Source organism: Camellia sinensis, chromosome 1 (genome assembly GCF_055761805.1).
Source record: "Camellia sinensis isolate YWXY chromosome 1, ASM5576180v1, whole genome shotgun sequence".
In the NCBI taxonomy this organism is placed as follows: Eukaryota; Viridiplantae; Streptophyta; class Magnoliopsida; order Ericales; family Theaceae; genus Camellia; species Camellia sinensis.
Window position 1 is genome coordinate 247,209,047 of NC_138961.1, and position 20,873 is coordinate 247,229,919.

General features: G+C 38.1%; 1 long non-coding RNA gene across 2 annotated transcripts; it reads left to right on the top strand.

The window, feature by feature from the left end:
• The first annotated feature begins 14,928 nt into the window (after positions 1-14,928).
• LOC145805605 (uncharacterized) lies at positions 14,929-15,862 on the top strand. Of its 2 annotated transcripts, none has more exons than XR_014347919.1 (2): positions 14,929-15,255; positions 15,455-15,862. It is a non-coding gene; the product is annotated as an uncharacterized LOC145805605 (long non-coding RNA). The 2 variants fall into 2 exon arrangements; XR_014347920.1 differs by having other exon boundaries at positions 14,929-15,243.
• Positions 15,863-20,873: the final 5,011 nt, after the last annotated feature.

The following is a 20,873-nucleotide window of genomic DNA, read 5'->3' on the forward strand; positions in this document are numbered from 1 at the left end:
GCCTAGGTCATGCCAAGCCTAGGTCATGTCAAGCCTAAGTCATGCCAAGCCTAGGTCATGTCAAGCCTAAGTCATGCCAAGCCTAGGTCATGTTAAGCCTAGGTCATGCCAAGCCTAGGTCATGTCAAGCCTAAGTCATGCCAAGCCTAGGTCATGCCAAGCCTAGGTCATGTTAAGCCTAGGTCATGCCAAGCCTAAGTCATGCCAAGCCTAGGTCATGCCAAGCCTAGGTCATGCCAAGCCTAGGTCATGTTAAGCCTAGGTCATGCCAAGCCTAGGTCATGCCAAGCCTAGGTCATGTTAAGCCCAGGTCATGCCAAGCCTAGGTCATGTCAAGCCTAAGTCATGCCACGCCTAGGTCATGTTAAGCCTAGGTCATGCCAAGCCTAGGTCATGTTAAGCCTAGGTCATGCCAACCTAGGTCATGTCAAGCCTAGGTCACACCTACCATGTTGGAACCACTTTGGTTGACCTCCACCATCACTTAGGCATATTGGCCGAGATGTCATCATCTAGGCTGAGGTGTGCATCACCTAGGCCGAGATGTGCATCATCTGGGCCGAGATGTTATCATCTAGGCGTCCTAGATCCCTGATCCTTGCACCTAGTGATCTTGTTCCGGGACTGGAATGACCTAGACCGAGGTGTGGCACATCTAGGCCGAGGTGTGGCACAGCTAGGTCAAGTGTTATCCTTCCTAGCCGAGGTCATTGGAACCTTACTTGCCGAAGCCTTTGTCCTTAGCCGAGATCATTACTTGCCGGAGTGCCCTTGCCATCTAGCTTGTTGAGTACACTTTGTCTTACACATGTCTTGTCACTTAGTCACCTTTTTTAGGAGAACCAATCCGGTAGTGCCACGTGTCCCGGTAGAGTGTTAAATCAGCCGTCAAAGAGAGAAACTTATCATTTCTATATCTTTGTTCTAAGGAGGAGAGAGAAGCTCTAGGAAGAGAGGAAGAGGAGTTCTAGAGAGAGGTAGATTTCCAAGCTTGATCCCTAGAGATCGAACCGTTAGATCCATGTTTTAAGGTTAGATTCGTGATCTACTCTTCTTATTCTTTATGTTGATCTAATTGCATTGCATGATCTAGCATGTTTCATGAACCATGCATTGCTTTGAAGTTCGGTTTTAGAAAGAGAAAGTGATATTCATGTGTTCTTGAGGAAAAACCATGTTTTAATCCGAAAGTTTGTATCAATATGCATGTTTTCGTGTTTGTTTTCATATGATCTTCAAGTGTGGGTACCAAGGTCCATGTTTTCGAACTCATAGCATGAAATCCCAGATCTTGTAATAACAAGTTATGATTTTAGCATTCATGTTCTTCATGTTCTTCATGCTCATGTTCTTCATGTTCTTCAAGGAGGAAACCCAGATTTCCAGGCTTCATTTCCCTAGGTGTGATCACCGAGACCCCTCTTGCCTAGATCACACACCTTGGTCTACCTTGCATGATCACTTGCACGTTAGTTTATCTTGCATGCACACCTAGGCCGACCATGGTACACCCATGCCGGCACCTTGTAACACCTCGGCAGGCAGCTGCATACTGAAGCCTAGGTAACCACACCTCGGCCAAGAGGTGTGGGACCTCGGCCAAGACCTCTTGAGTTCACCCAGCTAGGTCGTTTTAGCCTAGATCATCTCTGTGCATCCATTCCAGGACCTGGTTGGTACCCAGCATGTTTTCCCTAGATGTTTTCCAGCATGTTTTCCCAACATGTTTTCCCAACATGTTTTCCAGCATGTTTTCCCAGCATGTTTTCCCTAGATGTTTCCCAGCATGTTTTCGCTAGATGTTTTCCAGCATGTTTTCCCTAGATCATTTGCATTCATGTAAAGCTTGTTTTTTAGAGTACATGCAATAGACTTTGCCATGTGTTTGTAGGACTTGGACCTTTGCCTTGATCCCGACGTCCCAAGAACTATGTGAGTGGTATTTTTAATAAAGATATGCTCTTAAGGTTTTGATAAAGCTTTGCCTTGTTTTGATAAAAGTATTTGTTAAGCGTGAATGATATCCCTATTTTATGTATCAAGTATAAGCTTTGTTTTGAATGGCAAGTTATCAAGTGAGCTTTGTTTTGACGTCAATCTTTGAAAGTCCGTACGTGCCAGGGGACTTTAAGCATTTGTGGCACAAGTCCGTACGTGCCAAGGGACTTTAAGCATTTGTGGTACAAGTCCGTACGTGCTAAGGGACTATAAGCATTAGTACCACACATGTGAAGTCCGTACGTGCTAAGGGACTATAAGCATTAGTAGCACACATGTGAAGTCCGTACGTGCCAGGGGACTCTAAGCTTTCGTGGCACCTTTGTTTGTTTTGTCCGGAATGTTGTCACCCCATGTTTTAAGATTTGACGCATGTTAAGTATGTAAGTTTTGTAAGATCAAGTTTGATGAACAAGATTTATCTCATATTTTGTACAAGCTATGATAAGTATGGTTTTGACAAAGATATATTATGTATTGTTTTGAAAGACCTCGGGAATCATTCATTTAACCCCTTTATTACTTGTGCCATTCACTGAGTATCCAAGCTCACCCTCCCTATGTATATATGTAGGTAACAAGCAAGAAGTCGGCTACACCGAGATGTGTGTTTTGCATGTTTGTTTATGCCGACAGTGAGGATGTCGGCAAACTAGAAGATTATGTTTCATGATTTGTGGCTCAAGTGTTTTTGTTTATGTCGGCAATTTTTGAAGCTTATGTATTTTGAACATGTCAGCTCGAGAAGCCTTTTTCCAAGATATAATATGTATTTTTGTACTTCATTTCTATTTGTATTCAAGTTGTATAACTATGTAAAGATGTATGCCATTTCATTTGACTTATGCACTGCTCTTATGGACCACTTGTATTTTAGATTATTGCTTCCGCACTTGTGAGCCCCCTATATCTATACTCTGATTGTGTGTGAATTTTTGAAGTTGGCCTTCGGTAATCACGGATTACTGGCCATCACAGCACCAAACTACTAGGGGCGGTTTGGGGTCGTGACACTTGTAGCTCAGCAACTCCAGTAGCTTATGGACCAAAAATGCAGCTCCTTAGGACCTCTTAAGACCCTCCAAGAAGCTTAGGTTGGTGTTGGAGGTGTTAGGCTAAGAGGTAGTGAGCAAAGGGGCAAGAACTTAGCACTTTTGAGCCCCAAAATAGCGATACAAAGGGAGAGATATATATTTGCCTTAACCAAAATTTGAACCTTTTCCAATGAGGGAGAGGGTCTCTCTTATAGCCAAAGGGGTCCAAAGCTTCTCAAAGAAGCTAAAACACAAGCTTGAAGATCCTCCATACACGCGTATGGAGGATCCATTCTGTGCCTTCCAACTGGTACAGCTGGCAACAACTCACAGAGACATAACTGAGGGAGGCAGGCCGACCAGGGTCAAAAGGTTCAAGTCTCAAAAGCTGGTTGGCAGCCTCCTAGGGTGGTCTCCTCACTCAATGCAAGCTAGTGATATGGTGGGAGACCAGTAAATGTGGCTCAAAAGTCAGGGAGACCAGTTACCTAACAAGAAAAACTTGCCGGCAGGGAAAAGTGGTCTCCAAGAAGAAAAGGTGGTCTCCCACCCTTGTACCACCTTCCAAACAATGAAAATAGGGTCCATGCCAAAAATGAACCAAGACGGATGCAAAACGAGGGTTCGGGGGTCAAAACGCACAGCCGAGTGCCCTGAAAACTGACTGTTAAGCATCGAAAGTGCCGTGCGACCACGAAGGTGGTCTCCCGGGCCATAGTGTCCCTCTAGAGAGAGGAAACAAGGTGTGTGCCAAAAACCGGAGCAAACGGAGAAAGTTAAGCGATCCCGAACCGAGGCACACGGCCGACGACTCTGAAAATCAGAAACTGGTCTCCAAACAGGAACAGTGGTCTACGACCACAAAAAGTAGCCTACGGCCACTGAGAGATGGTCTACGAGACCTCTCCCTCTCTTCGGGAAGAGAAAACAAGACCTGGTTCGCAAACCGAGGCAAAACACAAAAGAGTCCCGAGGTCCGGAGGTAAGGCTCTCAGTCGAGACTCTATAACCTCAGAACGAGCACAACATGTGTCATCACCGAGCGCTCAATCGATGACGTCTGAGTTTTAAGGTTAGTCAAAAATGGGGTGTCTACAAACGTGTTTCATGTTAGTATGCTTCGGAAGTACAAGCCGAATCTATCGCATGTATTAGATTGGACCGACTTAGAGGTTGACGAGGATGCCTCGTATAAGGAGAGACTGGTGCAGGTCTTGGATATATGGGATCAAGTCTTGAGAGGCAAGACCATTCCCTTGGTAAAGGTTTTGTGGAAACATCACGGAGTGAAAGAAGCCATTTGGGAATGTGAGTTGGAGGTCCGTGAAAAATATCCGGATATGTTTGTTGATGTGTAATCTTGTATTGGGAATTTTGTAATATTGATGAACTTTAAGAGCATGGGATATGTCTTAAGTTGTAAAACACTGTATATGTTTTGATTTATGAAAGTATTATGGAACTGGCCTTGAAATGGAAGTTTATTTTAACATCGCATATGCTAATTTTGTTTTAGAAATGCAAATATATTATTGGCATTGAATGTGAAATTGAATTGTGGATTATGTATTGAAATTTGTTGAATGTCAAGGAAAGCATGTTAATAATGCATATTGAGTTATATATATTGTAATTTGCCTCTTGAAAAGAGATGGGATGACCGGTAATGGGTCAGGTTTTGGAATGTTGGTTGGTAATGTTATTGAGAATTGAGAAAAACTTGTTTTTGAAAACTTGTACTTAATTTCGGGGGTGAAATTCCTTAAGGAAGGGAGGTTATAGCGATCCCTATTTTTCCTTCCTTATTTACTGTATTCCGAACTCGGTTCCGTTGATAGTTGTGGTTGTCTGTATTTCATTTCCGTCCTTTAATGCTTTGGATTGGAGTTTAGAAATGTCTTGGGCGTGTTTCGAACAGGTTGGTTGAGCTTTAGTCCCATTTCTTGTTGCCCAGATTTTTTGTGGTCCGCTCGAGCGGATCCCTTCGCACTCGAGCGAAGTTTGCACACCTTCAGTAGTTTGTCCATCTGCAAAAGTACTGCAGATGTGTCTTTCACACTCAAGCGGATTTCCTTACGCTCGAGTGGGTCGCGCTCGAGCGAGTATCCTTGCGCTCGAGCGGGTGTTCTTTGTCTGTAAAAGTACTGGAAGAGTGTAATCTACGCTCGAGCGGGTGTGTTTTGCAGTTGTGTCTTGACGCTTGAGCGGGTATTCTTCCGCTCGAGGGGGTTCAGTTTTTGTGCTTGACGCTCGAGCGTCCTATTCTCCACTCGAGCGAACTAGTCGTATATCAGATTGCAGCTGGGTGATTTTAAATCACTTTTCACACTTTCTTTCTCTCTCTTACTTTTCAAAACCTCCTTTGGAGAGCACCACACTCTAAAACTCCAACTTCTCTCTAGGGTTTAATCTAGTAGGAGTGAGCTTCTATCCTTGAGCCTTTGTAAAAAGTGTGGAGCTTGTTGAGGGCTACAATTTGATCCGAAAATGTTGGGGTTTGGAGCATTCGAATTTCTTCATCTTCCTCCTTTGAGCTCCAAATTTGAGGTAGGGATAACTACTCATTTTTATGAGCTTTAACATAGATGTTGAACTTTTTGTATAAATGGTTTGATTTGGGAAGTTAGGATTGGTGATGTGTTATATTGGAAAGAGGGGTTTTGTTCTTTTGATTCAAACATATGTGTTTTGGGTCTAAAAAGGGAGGTTATTGATGTTGTTGATAATATTTGGACCTTTGGGTCAATGTTGAGAAAATGGGAAAAATGCCATGTTTGGGTATATTTGGATCATTAGTGTAATTAATGACATTTATTATGGGAATATGAAATTGAGTGGAAATAATGAAATTGACTCAATATAAGGTAGAATGATGGAGTTGGATTCATTAATCACTCACCTTTGAAAATGTTGATAAATTATCTGTTGATATAATTATTGTGTGTTTAGAAATAATTACTTTGGGCTATCGGTGGAGGATAGTCTTGATTGTTGTAGACGTTGCATGATGATTAGGCAAATTAAAACTAATCAGTTGTATGTCATTGATTATGATGAATGGAATAATACATCAAATTTGTGTATTGATTGAACATGTATATGATAAATGCTTATATACATTGTGTTGTGTGGGAGGAGATAGGGGATGTACTCCACGGTTTAGGGGAAGATAGGGGATGGACTCCTAAACCGGATATTGTTTGGAAGGAGATAGGGGATGTACTCCATTGATACAGCAAATATGTGTATCTATTGAAGTATTGATACAGCAAATATGTGTATCCATTGTGAAGTTTGGAATTGTTTTATGTAATATTAATACAACAAATATGTGTATCTATTGTGATGTATGAAAGTATTTTTGATATGAGATGTAATCTCACCCAAATTGTTTGGCCAGGTTCTGAGCCACGATTATAAATTGAGAATCGGTTAAGTAAAGGAAAGAGAAATGAAACATGGATATATGTGTCATGTAATTGAAATGAATTATGAATTGATTTATGGGAGTTAAACATTTATCAAATGCTAATGTTTTAGTTATTGCTCATATTATGTTTAGTATATCTCTACTGGGCGTTGGCTCACACTATATGGGACATCATTTTCAGGTGCATGTGCTATGCTACCTCCAAGGACGTAGCTTGGGAGGCTTGAGACTGTTAGACCCTTTTTGTTGTTTTTGTTGTATTACATGTCTATCAAGCCAAGGGCTTATTTTGTGTAGAGTTAGTACTCTCCTTTTGTAACCAAGTGTTGACTTGGAAAGTTGTAAGCCTATATGGCATTTACTTTTGTTGTCAACATGTAATACTTTTGTAATGAATATTCTGATGAATGAAATTATGCTTTATTCTCTTATGTCTAAGAATGTCAAGATTGTATGATTTATGGGTTTATTTTGAGGGTATTACAATTTCCCATTCACCCGATAATGGTTTTGAGCAACCAAATATACCACGTGAATCACAACGCGGCATAGAACGCGTTACCACTTAGACCCGCCAAAATAGACGCACGAGTCCCACCAATATAATAGACTAAAGTTAGGAAAAAATTTTGTTTTTACCCAGAATTTTTCAACCATTTCCAACAAATTGTTATACAGTAGGGATTACTTTCAGGTGTGAATGTATTTTATGGAAAAACTTGCATGTTTGATTATGATGCTTGCATTTAGACACGACCCTGTGCATTGAGGTACATGAAATATTATTGGCCATTCAGATTTGCCAGCTCTAAGGTTGTGTTTTTCTATCCCGATCTAATCATGGTCGATTCTCATTATTGAATCTATTGATAACCTGACTAGTAAATCTGTTTGTCCAAAAAAAAAAAGGTGAAAAATTTATTGAGAATTTGATTATGTGGGCTATCTTTTTTTAATAAAAAGGCGCTTCTATGATGAAGGAGGTAATGTGGACTATCTTGTACATTATGTGTAGCCGTCCGTTCATCTCAAACACATAGCCCAACTACCACCTTGAGGCATGGACAACACATAGCCCAGCCAACACCTAGAAGTATTGTCTGCTTTGGCCTAAGCATGATAGCTGGCAACCCGCACGGATTTATTCCTTTGATTTTCCAAGGACGTCTCCACAATGGAAGTGTCCAATGCTATCTTATAAGTCTATTCTAAATATTATCTACAATCGATGTGGGATGGCAACACATATTTCAAACAAGATAATTGAGAATATTATCCCCAATCGATGTGGGGTGGCAACCCATATATTTGAAACAAATGATATAATAACAAATATATAGCCTGGACATGAACTTTGAATACATCATATTAATATTTTTCCAAACTGGTGTCATTCAATGGTCAATTTTATTGAATTATTTTAGAAAATTTGAAGTTATTTTCAAATTTTCAAAACTTTAATTTATATTTCTTTATTTAACTTGATGAAACTTTGTACCACGTAAAAAAGAAAGGACAAAAATAATGTATTAATAAATGAAGTTTTCAAAATAATTTTGAAATCAAAGAGGCTTGATGATTTAAACCAAAATAGCATTTTGACGGTGGAGGTATTGCTAATCAAGAGTGATAAAAAAAAATTATTAAAAAATCTAAGTCAATAAATTTTTAATTTAACTTCACAAATGGTTGATATATACATACATAGATATATTTTTAATAAACTTAAATAATTTGATAGATATAGACTGTTAGTTTTTAAAATTTTAATCATATAATATAATCTTATGAAATCAAATAGAAATCTCGACATGATCGATCAAAATTCTAATATTTAGAGCTTGTTTGGTATAAGGGTTTTTGATGAAAATAGTCAAAATGTCAAAACATCCAATCACATCACTTTCTTTACTTTTTACACATATTTTCTTAAAACATAAAAAAATCAATTAAAATAATCAACTCCCAAATAACCCCTAATGTCATTTTTCACCTCTCCATTTATTTATATTAATCGTAACTAATAGATTAAAATTTTACAATACATATGGCACGTTTGTTTGTTTGGTGAGTGCTACATATGAACTAATATTCATTTCATCAACTTTTTTCTATTATAATTTGAACTCACAAAATGATTACAGAGGTGTGAACCAAAATGATAAGCAAATAAGTCTAAAAAATTAAGGCTCCGTTTGGAAAGCCTCTCAAAATATGGTTCCACCCATTGATTTGAGTGTGTTGTTTGTTTGGAACTTTCAAATCATAATTCTACACCCATTTCTCAAAACTCAATTTAAAACATAATTATTACTTTTCAAAACTCATAATCAAACAAATAATTCAAAAACTCTTTTCGAAACTCAATTCAAATCAATATTTTAATTTTTTAAATATTTTAAAAATATTTTAATTTTGTTAAGATTTCAAATATTTTAATATTTAAATATGTTACGCTTTTTTTAATTTTTTTAATTTTTTGAATATTTTTAAATATTTTAATTTCAAAATATTACGATTCTCATTTTTCAAATTTTAAAATATTTTATAAAAATAAATTCAAACTCTATCACACTTCATTCACTTAGTGTATCCATCACACTTTATTTACTTCATTTACCTTTAGTGTATCTATCATACTTTGATCACTTAGTGCATCTATCACACTTTGTGTTCATTTTTAGTGTATCTATCATACTTTGTTCACTTAGTGCATTTATCACACTTTGTGTTCACCTTCTGTGTATCCATCACACTTGTTCACTTAGTGCATCTACCATACTTTGTGTTCGCCTTTTGTATATCTATCATACTTGTTCACTTAGTGCATCTATCATACTTCGTGTTCACCTTTAGTGTATCTATCATACTTGTTCACTTAGTGCATCTATCACACTTCGTGTTCACCTTTCGTGTATCCATCACACTTGTTCACTTAGTGCATCTATCACACTTTGTGTTCACCTTTAGTGTATTTATCACACTTTGATCACTCAGTGCATCTATCACACTTTGTGTTCATTTTTAGTGTATCTATCATACTTTGTTCACATAGTGCATCTATCACACTTTGTGTTCGCCTTTAGTGCATCTATCATACTTGTTCACTTAGTGCATCTATCACACTATGTGTTCACCTTTTGTGTATCCATCACACTTTGTTCACTTAGTGCATCTATCACACTTCGTGTTCACCTTCAGTGTATCTATCATACTTGTTCACTTAGTGCATCTATCACACTTCGTGTTCACCTTCAGTGTATCTATCATACTTGTTCACTTAGTGCATCTATCACACTTCGTGTTCACCTTCAGTGTATCTATCATACTTGTTCACTTAGTGCATCTATCACACTTCGTGTTCACATCTTGTGTATCCATCATACTTGTTCACTTAGTGCATCTACCACACTTTGCGTTCGCCTTTTGTATATCTATCATACTTGTTCACTTAGTGCATCTATTACACTTCGTGTTCACCTTCAGTGTATCTATCACACTTGTTCACTTAGTGTATCTATCACACTTCGTGTTCACCTTCAGTGTATCTATCATACTTGTTCACTTAGTGCATCTATCACACTTTGTGTTCACATCTGGTGTATCCATCACACTTGTTCACTTAGTGCATCTACCACACTTTGTGTTCGCCTTTTGTATATCTATCATACTTGTTCACTTAGTGCATCTATGACACTTCGTGTTCACCTTTCGCATATCCATCACACACTTTGTGTTCACATCTTGTGTATCCATCACACTTTTTCACTTAGTGCATCTATCATACTCTGTGTTCACAACTTGTGTATCCACCACACTTGTTCACTTAGTGCATCTATCACACTCTGTGTTCACCTTTTGTGTATCCATCACACTTTGTTCACTTAGTGCATCTATCACACTTTGTGTTCACCTATTGTGTATCAATCACACTTTGTTCATTTAGTGCTTCTATCACACTTCGTGTTCACCTATTGTGTATCCATCACACTGGTTCACTTAGTGCATCTATCACACTTCGTGTTCACCTATTAGTGTATCTATCATACTTGTTCACTTAGTGCATCTATCACACTTTGTGTTCACCTTTTGTATATCTATCATACTTGTTCAGTTAGTGCATCTATCACACTTCGTGGTCACCTTTTTTGTATCCATCACACTTTGTTCACTAAGTGCATCTATCACACTTTATCTATACTGCACTCGCTTTGTGTATCTATCGCACATGCTTACTCACTCTGTGTATCTATCACACCACGTTCGTTTTGTGTATTTATCACACATGCACACTGTATTCGCAGTGAGAATTGCAGTAATTCTCTTGCACCCTTTCTGCATGTAATGTAGTTAGATTTGTGTATGCTTGCTTAAAACTGTTGCATGTTATGCTTCGTTACAGCTTTCTTTGCGTGATCATAAGTTATGACCGGCTTTGTGCATGTCTCTTGCATTTTGTCCCTACCTGCGGGCACATCTCTTGTTTATCTCGCCTGTTTGTCTAAGTCTTCGGCCTTGTCAAAAATGGGTCGTCTCTGGGCTTTAACATTCACTCCCGTCACTTATGACCTTCGAGTTCTGTCAAAGTGGGGCAACTATAGACACCCCATTTTTGACCGACCTTAAGACTTAGACGTCATCAATTGAGCGCTTGGTGATGACACATGTTGTGCTCATTCTGTGGTTACAAAGTCTCGGCTGAGAGCCTTGCCTCCGGACCTCGGGACTCTTTTGTGCTTTGCCTTGGTTTGTGAACCAGGTCTTGTTTTCTCTTCCCGAAGGGAGGGAGAGGTCTCGTAGACCATCTCTCAGTGGCCGTAGGCTACTTTTCGTGGTCGTAGACCACAGTTCCTGTTTGGAGACCAGTTTCTGGTTTTCGGAGCCGTCGGTCGTGCGCCTCGGTTTGGGACCGCTTAACTTTCTCCGTTTGCTCCGATTTTTGGCACACACCTTTGTTTCCTCTCTCTAGAGGGACACTGTGGCCCGGGAGACCACCTTCGTGGTCGCACGCCACTTTCGACGCTTAACAATCAGTTTTCGGGGCACCCGGCTGCGCGTTTTGACTCCCGAACCCTCGTTTTGCATCCGTCTTGGTTCATTTTTGGCATGGACCCTATTTTCATTGTTTGGAAGGTGGTACAAGGGTGGGAGACCACCTTTTGTTCTTGGAGACCACTTTTCCCCGCTGGTCAATTTTTCTTGTCAGGTAGCTGGTCTCCTTGACTTTTGAGCCACATTTACTGGTTTTCCACCATATCACTAGCTTGCATTGAGTGAGGAGACCACCTTAGGAGGCTACTAACCAGCTTTTGAGACTTGAACCTTTTGACCTTGGTCGGCCAACCAGGGCAAGTGGTCGGCTGACCACTTGAACTGGTCGGCCTGCCTCCCTTAGTTCTGTCTCTGTGAGTTGTTGCCAGCTGTGCCAGCTGGAAGGCACAGAATGGATCCTCTATACACGTTTATGGAGGATCTTCAAGCTGTGTTTTAGCTTTTTTGAGAAGCTTTGGACCCGTTTGGCTATAAGAGAGGCCCTGTCCCTCATTGGAAAAGGTTCAGATTTTGGTTATGGCAAATATATATCTCTCCCTTTGTATTGCTATTTTGGGGCTCAAAAGTGCTAAGTTCTTGCCCTTTTGCTCACTACCTCTTAGCCTAACACCTCTAACACCAACCTAAGCTTCTTGGAGGGTCTTGAGAGGTCCTAAGGAGCTGTATTTTTGGTCCATAAGCTGCTGGAGTTGCTGAGCTACAAGGGTAACACCCTATTCCATCTTTTAAGCTTTATTTTGCTCCATCTTTTAGCCATACTTGCAAGCATTTTCGAGCTTTGGTGTAAACTAAAAAAAGTCTTATTTTGAGGTCCTTAACATGTTTGTTTGAGATCATTTTTCTGTTGGGGGTCATCTACCCCCCTTGCATGCTTCATTTTGCCATATTTTGAGCCATGCATTAGGGCCTTTGCATTGACCATTGTTTGGCCTTCTAGCCACTAAAATCTAGTGGATTTTTAGTGGCTAGCATGCTATTTTGAGTGCCAAAATGAGATAGGGATGACCCTCTCTCCCCTGGTTTTGCTATTTTGAGCCATACTATTTCTAGTGGATTTTTAGTGGCTAGCATGCTATATGTATTAAAAATATATATATATATATCAACCATTTGTGAAGTTAAAATAAAAATTTATTGATGTAGATTTTTTAATAATTTTTTTTATTACTCTTAATTAGCAATACCTCCACCGTCGAAATGCTTTTTTGGTTTAAATCATCAAGCCTCTTTGATTTACAAATTACTTTGAAAACTTCATTTATTAATACATTATTTTTATCCTTTCTTTTTTACGTGAGACAAAGTTTCATCAAGATAAATAAAGAAATATAACTTAAAGTTTTGAAATTTTGAGAATAACTTCAAATTTTCTAAAATAATTCAATAAAATTGACCATTGAACGACACCAGTTTGGAAAAATATTAATATGATGTATTCAAAGTTCATGTCCAAGCTATATATTTGTTATTATATCATTTGTTTCAAATATATGGGTTGCCATCCCACATCGATTGCGGATAATATTCTCAATTATCTTGTTTGAAATATGTGTTGCCATCCCACATCGATTGTAGATAATATTTAGAATAGACTTATAAGATAGCATTGGACACTTCCATTGTGGAGGCGTCCTTGGAAAATCAAAGAATAAATCCGTGCGGCTTGCCAGCTATCATGCTTAGGCCAAAGCGGACAATACTTCTAGGTGTTGGTTGGGCAATGTGTTGTCCATGCCTCAAGGTGGTAGTTGGGCTATGTGTTCGACATGAAAGGACGACTACAAATAATGTACAAGATAGTCCACAATACCTCCTTCATCATAGAAGCGCCTTTTTATTAAAAAAGGCAGCCCACATAATCAAATTCTCAATAAATTTTTTGACCCTTTTTGTTTTGGACAAATAGACTTACTAGTCAAGTTATCAATAGATTCAATAATGAGAATCGACCATGATTAGATCAGGATAGAAAAACACAACCTTAGAGCTGGCAAATCTGAATGGCCAATAATATTTCATGTACCTCAATGCACAGGGTCGTGTCTAAATGCAAACATCATAATCAAACATTCAAGTTTTTCCATAAAATACTTTCACACCTAAAACTAATCCCTACTGTATAACAATTTGTTGGAAATGGTTGAAAAATTCTGGGTAAAAACAGAATTTTTTCCTAACTTTAGTCTATAATTTAGGTGGGACCCGTGCGTCTATTTTGGCGGGTCTAAGTGGTAACGCATTCTATGCCGCGTTGTGATTCACGTGGTATATTTGGTTGCTCAAAACCATTATCATGTGAATGGGAAATTGAAGCCAAAATGAGCTCCATGGAAATGGAGTTTTTGTGGAAATTCCTTAAGGTCGGAAAATGGCTTGTCCCACATTGATTTGGTGGGAAGTTTTGAGTGGGTTTATAAGGCATGGGATTGGACCTTGGGGTGTGCCCCAAGGGATGCCCAAGTTTTGTAGAGATGGAGGTTATGAGCAAAATGGGCTTGACCCATTGGATCCAAAAATCACCACACGGGCTTGACCCATTGGGCAAAATGGGCTTGACCCATTGTCTCAAATCATTTCTTTTTATACGGTCAAACTTATCGTATGACAAATAAATAATTTGAAATATGTTGAGGGAAAAATAGGGACATAAGATCTTGTGTGGCTAGATGATTGGCCTTATTAATGTCATGCGCACAATTTATTAGCCTCTATAGTAAGGTGGTTGAGTAAACGCTATGGGATATTTTTGAAATTTAATAATACCATTGTATAGCATACTTCTTATAACTGTGATGTTAATAATATATTTGTAACGAGTTGTATCAAATTGAATTTATTTATTTATTATTTTTTGGGTATCTGTTAAATAATATTCTTAATTTGTTTGTGGGTTCGGACATTGACTCGAGTTGAGTTGGTATGAATTTACAAATCCTTTGAATTGTGTAGTTTTATTATAGTTGTAGTGTCGTGAACCATTCTATTTAAACTGAAAAAAACAAATTATATTTACATCTCGATTTCAACTTCGTAAGGCCCGTTTGGCAAAATTTTTAATTTTTTGTTTTAATTATTCTTGGATCTTAAGTAATGAATGATATATAAATTTTTGTTAGTCGTGGTATACCATTTTTTGGCTTCTAAAATAAATTTAGTTGCCAAAAGCTAGCATAATGTTTGCCATTAAACTTTGGCGACCAAAGTTTTGGTCAACAAATATTAATTTTCGGTGACAAAAAAAAAATTTTAGTCGCTGTAAGGTAATTCTTGCCTACTAAAATAATTTAGTCACTAAATAAAAAATACAAATTTTACTTTTATCTTTGGTGACCAAAAATTTGGTCTTAGAATATTTATTTTCGATGACCAAAATACTTTTAGTCGCCAAAATAGTTATTTTTGGTGACAAAAATATTAGCCGCGGTTAGTTAAATGTTTGGTTGCGAAATAAATTAGTCTGTCATAAATTAACATTTGGCGACAAACAACAAGTTTAATTGCTAAAGGTATATAAAATTTTAGTGGGAAAAATTAAAAGATTGGCGTCCAGTTCTTCTCAGTATTTTCGAAAATAGGGGTTCTTCTCTTCTCTTCCCCTCTCTCTCTCTCTCTCTCTCTCTCTCACACACACACACACACACACAGAACCAGCCACCACCAAATCTCATCTCACTGCAATCGCTCATCATTGTTGCTCACCATAAGTCGCACATCGCCACCGCCACCGCCGTAATACAAATAGTTTCTCGCTTGCTCTCTCTCTCTTTCCCCTTTCCTCTATTTCCCCATTTCTCACTCTTGCTTTAGGGTTTATATGACTTATTTAGTTTAATTTCCTGTTTAGCTTGTTTTTTTGTTTAATTTCTTCAAATTGCAGTAAATTTGGAGTTGCATTGGTAGATTGTCTAGCTAATTTTGCAGTTCTCTTTGTTTTTGTCAGGGGAAAAATTTGGGTTCAGTGAGGCATTTGAGTTTATCAAGAAAAAATTTGGGGTTCCAGTGGTTGTGTGTCCTGCTTTGGGGGGTTAGGAGCTGGCTCTCTCTTTGATCACCAACATTGTGGCCATATCATCGTTATCATCACCATCTCTCATTTCTCTCTCGTTGGTTAGAAGTAAGAACCCTCGTTCTCTGTATCTCAATCTCTATAGATACCTACCTATTACAGAAACAACATTTCCATAAATGGGGTTAAGGCTAGGTACCTCTTACCCTCTTCTCTATTGGCATTATTATTATTATTTAGGAACAAAATTCAATTTTTGAGGAGTGTGTAACTTGGAAAAGTAATTGTGATTTACAAGGGTCTTTGTTTTAAAATGTCAATAACGAAATTGCTTTACTTGATGCTATGATATATACATATATATATAGTTGCAATTAGATTCTTTTACATTTACCTTTCAATCTCAGGCATTTCTTGTATTTCTGATGCTGTAGAAATTCAAGTTCTCATTTTTCTCCTCTTAGCATTTTTATTAGTGTGCTTTCATTTTCATTCTTGATAAAGTATGCTCAAGGTATTTTCTTATTGCAGAGTATTAAGGTGTCCTTTCCGCTTATGGTCAGTCAACTTGATAATGCTATCAAGAAACATAAGTGAGTGTTATTTGCATCACCCTAAATTATTATTCTCTCTCTCTCTCTCCGGTTATTTCAATTGTTCTAGAGTGAAAAATAAATTTTGAGATGAAAGGAAATGGAAAACGTTAAGTTTCCAGTTGTAAGGTGTGAATGGCATCATACAAAAATTATGTAACCACTAGCTCTAAAAACTCATTTGAACATTCCTGTATAATAAAAAGGTAGGACACAAGTATATATTCAGTAGATAATCATAATTCAAGAAACTTTGAATATCAATCAAGTAACTATTCAAAATGGATTCTTATATAAAGGCCAATTATTTTTTAATGTATTGTAGTTATTATAAAATTTCCAATGGCGGCTTTTGCAATGGAAGCTTCCTAGTATAGAGCCTCTATTTCAAATGGAGGTTTTCGGAGCCTCCATTCCAAGTCTAGGCTTATAATTGAATTTTCTACTTCATCATCTATTTCTTGTGAGGTGTGTGACTTGGGGAGAAATGGGTCTAGATTGTGAAATAGGTTGGGGTCAAGACAACTCTAGTAAAATTTTCTAAATCAACAATATTTTAATAATGTTTTTGGTAAAGTTAACGTATATCTTTGTTCTCCTCCAAGTTAACATATATAGTTGTACCTTGTGCACAAAGCTCCTACTTACAACATAATCTGGGAGAGGTAGTTAACGTGTAAAGATAAATAATGTTGATTTGGAATGAGTGACTGATCTTATGCTTCTAAACTGTTGATCATGTTTCTTGAACAGTGCAAAAACTTCCATTTTATTGTGACAGTCTTCTGAAGTAATGATTTAAGCCCCCTTCCACTTTTCTAGGGGCAACTTTCAGTTGCCATGCAGTGTCGTTCAGACAAGGGACAATTTTTCATTATTTTGGATATGAGGTTGTGCATCTCAAGAGTAAATTCTGCGTTCGTTGAGCAATGGCCATTTGTAAAAATAGTTTTGAGAATTTTTAATGAAGTTGACTAATTTTCTCGAAAATTACTCAATTTTTCCAAAACTGGACCATTTCTTGGACCCAAAAAAGGAAATTTTTCTGTGCTCATAACCTGACTTGCATGATTTCAAATCAGAAAATCGAATAAGCATGTTAATCTAACTCTCATTTGGTCAAAATTGTTTTAGTAAAAAGCCAAAAACAAAAAAAAATGGTCAAAATGATGAACTAGGGGCACAGTTGAGCCAGATTTTCTGTCTTTTCCCCATTGACAACATACTCGCCAAGAAGGGCACTCATACCTACCGTAAAAAGGTACCACTGAAGCTAACCGCAAAAAGGCAGAAAGTTCTCTCATCCTCTAAGCAGCGAGGTATCGAGCCAAGTGCGAAGCACGAACTGGAATGGATCAAGATATTCCACTCCCTCATCTGGATAGATCTGGTCACGTCCAAACTTCCCAGCAGAGCATCGTTAACCGATGTCAGCTGCAGATTTGCTACACACCCAATTGTAGCATAACCCCTCTGTGGGAGAAATTCACTGTTGTGAACAAGAACAAGAATATGGTAGAATACCAAGGGCAAGAGCCCATAACTTCCTGCTTATCCATCAACCACCCAGGGGAGGGATAAAAAATGAGAGATTGAAGAATAGAGAGATATGCGCTGAGAGAAAAAGTGAGGAAAATGGCTTTTTCAGAAAAAACAGAGCTTGAGGGCCGAGTGATGTAAGAATCACAAGTGAGAAAGGGTGGGAAACAATACCCGGAGAAACTGGCTCCTCGTGCACCAAGAGGTCTATTGTCTTTATAACACAGCTGAGTGTTGTGTTTGTGTGTTTTTGTTTGTTTCGATTCTTGTTTTGAGTCGTTTGAGTGTCAATAGATGTGTTTAGGTTGTTTTACCTTGTTTTTCCTTTGTTGAGTTGTGTTTAGGTTGTTTTACCTTATTTTTCCTTTGTTGAGTTGTGTTTAGGTTGTTCTACCTTTTGTTTTCCGTTGTTGAGTCGTTTTGGCTGTGGTCAGTTATATGCTCAATACCCGGTTAAGAACCCTTTTCTCATCTCACTTTCAAAAACTCATTTTGTGCTCAGAGTGCCGTGCCATTCTCCACATTTGTGCAAAACAAAATTTGTTCTTTCATAAAACCGCAGGGTTCAACCCAGGTCATATGAGAACAGTAAAAACCAGGACCCATCTGAAGCTATGAAAGTTTCGGGCTGCAAAGCAAAATAAAAGAGGGAAAATTTGGAGCGTCTGAGCTTGTTTCAACTTCTGCAAGTTCTGTCACCACATCCCATATGTTCGGAATGAGTTGTGTACCGAATAAACCAAGTACTGTGTTATGAGCTGTGTGTTCAGAGTGAGCAGTGTGCTGTTACGGGCCGTGTGTTCAAAATGACCAGAATATTGTGTTATGAGCTGTATGTTCAAAAGAAACAGAGTACAGTGTTACGGGCTGTGTGTTCAGAATGAGCAGTGTGCTGTTACGAGCCATGTGTTCAAAATGACCAAAATACTGTGTTATGAGCTGTATGTTCAAAAGAAACAGAGTACAGTGTTACGGGCTGTGTGTTCAGAATGAGCAGTGTGCTATTACGAGCCATGTGTTCAAAATGACCAAAATCCTGTGTTATGAGCTGTATGTTCAAAAGAAACAGAGTATAGTGTTACGGGCTGTGTGTTCAGAATGAGCAGTGTGCTGTATGAGCTGTGTGTTCAGAGTGAACAGAATACTGTGTTGATTGTTTCAAAGCCAGAATGACAATCAGATGTGCTCTTCCTGAGTACCATTCCCTGCCGGAGGCATCTTGGTTGTGTTTGCAATGAGTTCCTAGGGAAAGTTATGAATATGATTAGGATGAAAAACGGCATTTGTGGTTTCTACATGCAGATGTTGCTCCTTGTCAGCATATCAGAACCTTTATACTGTAAGTTGAAGGTAAGTGTTCGAAGAGCACAAGGGGAGATCCCCATCGAAGTAGAGTGGTTCATCGCAACTCACCCCATGAGGTGCTTTCTAAAGCGCCGCTAGGTTTGTTTATTGCATTCCTTAAACATCATGCATTGTATTGCATTGTACCTATCAGGTTTTTTTCTCATTCATGCACGATATTGTATGTACGGTTCATTTGAAACTGGCACAACCAGGTGATATTGGATGTACGGTTCATTCAAAGAAGTTCCGTTTAAGATCATTCACTTAGTGTATTAGCATTATTAAATTTTCAAAAATATCCCATGGCTTTTACTGAACTACCTTACTATAGAGGCTAATAAATTGTGCGCATGACATTAGTAAGGCCAATCATTTAGCCACACAAGATCTTATGTCCCTATTTTTCCCTCCACATATTTCAAATTATTTATTTGTCATACGATAAGTTTGACCGTATAAAAAGAAATGATTTGAGACAATGGGTCAAGCCCATTTTGCCCAATGGGTCAAGCCCGTGTGGTGATTTTTGGATCCAATGGGTCAAGCCCATTTTGCCCATAACCTCCCTCTCTACAAAACTTGGGCACCCCTTGGGGCACACCCCAAGGTCCAATCCCATGCCTTATAAACCCACTCAAAACTTTCCATCAAATCAATGTGGGACAAGCCATTTTCCGATCTTAAGGAATTTCCACCAAAACTCCATTTCCATGGAGCTCACTTTGGCTTCAATTTTCCATTCACCTGATAATGGTTTTGAGCAACCAAATATACCACGTGAATCACAACGTAGCATAGAATGCGTTACCACTTAGACCCGCCAAAATAGACGCACGGGTCCCACCTAAATAATAGACTAAAGTTAGGAAAAAATTATGTTTTTACCCAGAATTTTTCAACCATTTCCAACAAATTGTTATACAGTAGGGATTAGTTTTAGGTGTGAAAGTATATTATGGAAAAACTTGAATGTTTGATTATGATGCTTGCATTTAGACACGACCCTGTGCATTGAGGTACATGAAATATTATTGGCCATTCAGATTTGCCAGCTCTAAGGTTGTGTTTTTCTATCCCAATCTAATCATGGTTGATTCTCATTATTGAATCTATTAATAACCTGACTAGTAAATCTATTTGTCCAAAAAAAAAAAAGGTCAAAAAATTTATTGAGAATTTGATTATGTGGGCTGTATTTTTTAATAAAAAGGCGCTTCTATGATGAAGGAGGTATTGTGGACGACTTGTACATTATTTGTAGCCGTCCGTTCATGTCGAACACATAGCCGAACTACCACCTTGAGGCATGGACAACACATTGCCCAGCCAACACCTAAAAGTATTTTCCGCTTTGGCCACATAGCCCAACTACCACCTTGAGGGATGGACAACATGTTGCTCAACCAACACCTAGAAGTATTGTCCGCTTTGGCCTAAGCATGATAGCTGGCAAGCCTCACGGATTTATTCCTTTGATTTTCCAAGGACGCCTCCACAATGGAAGTGTCCAATGCTATCTTATAAGTCTATTCTAAATATTATCTACAATCGATGTGGGATGGCAACACATATTTCAAACAAGATAATTGAGAATATTATCTGCAATCGATGTGGGATGGCAACCCATATATTTGAAACAAATGATATAATAACAAATATATAGCTTGGACATGAACTTTGAATACATCATATTAATATTTTTCCAAACTGCTGTCGTTCAATGGTCAATTTTATTGAATTATTTTAGAAAATTTGAAGTTATTTTCAAATTTTCAAAAATTTAATTTATATTTCTTTATTTATCTTGATGAAACTTTGTCCCACGTAAAAAAGAAAGGATAAAAATAATGTATTAATAAATGAAGTTTTCAAAG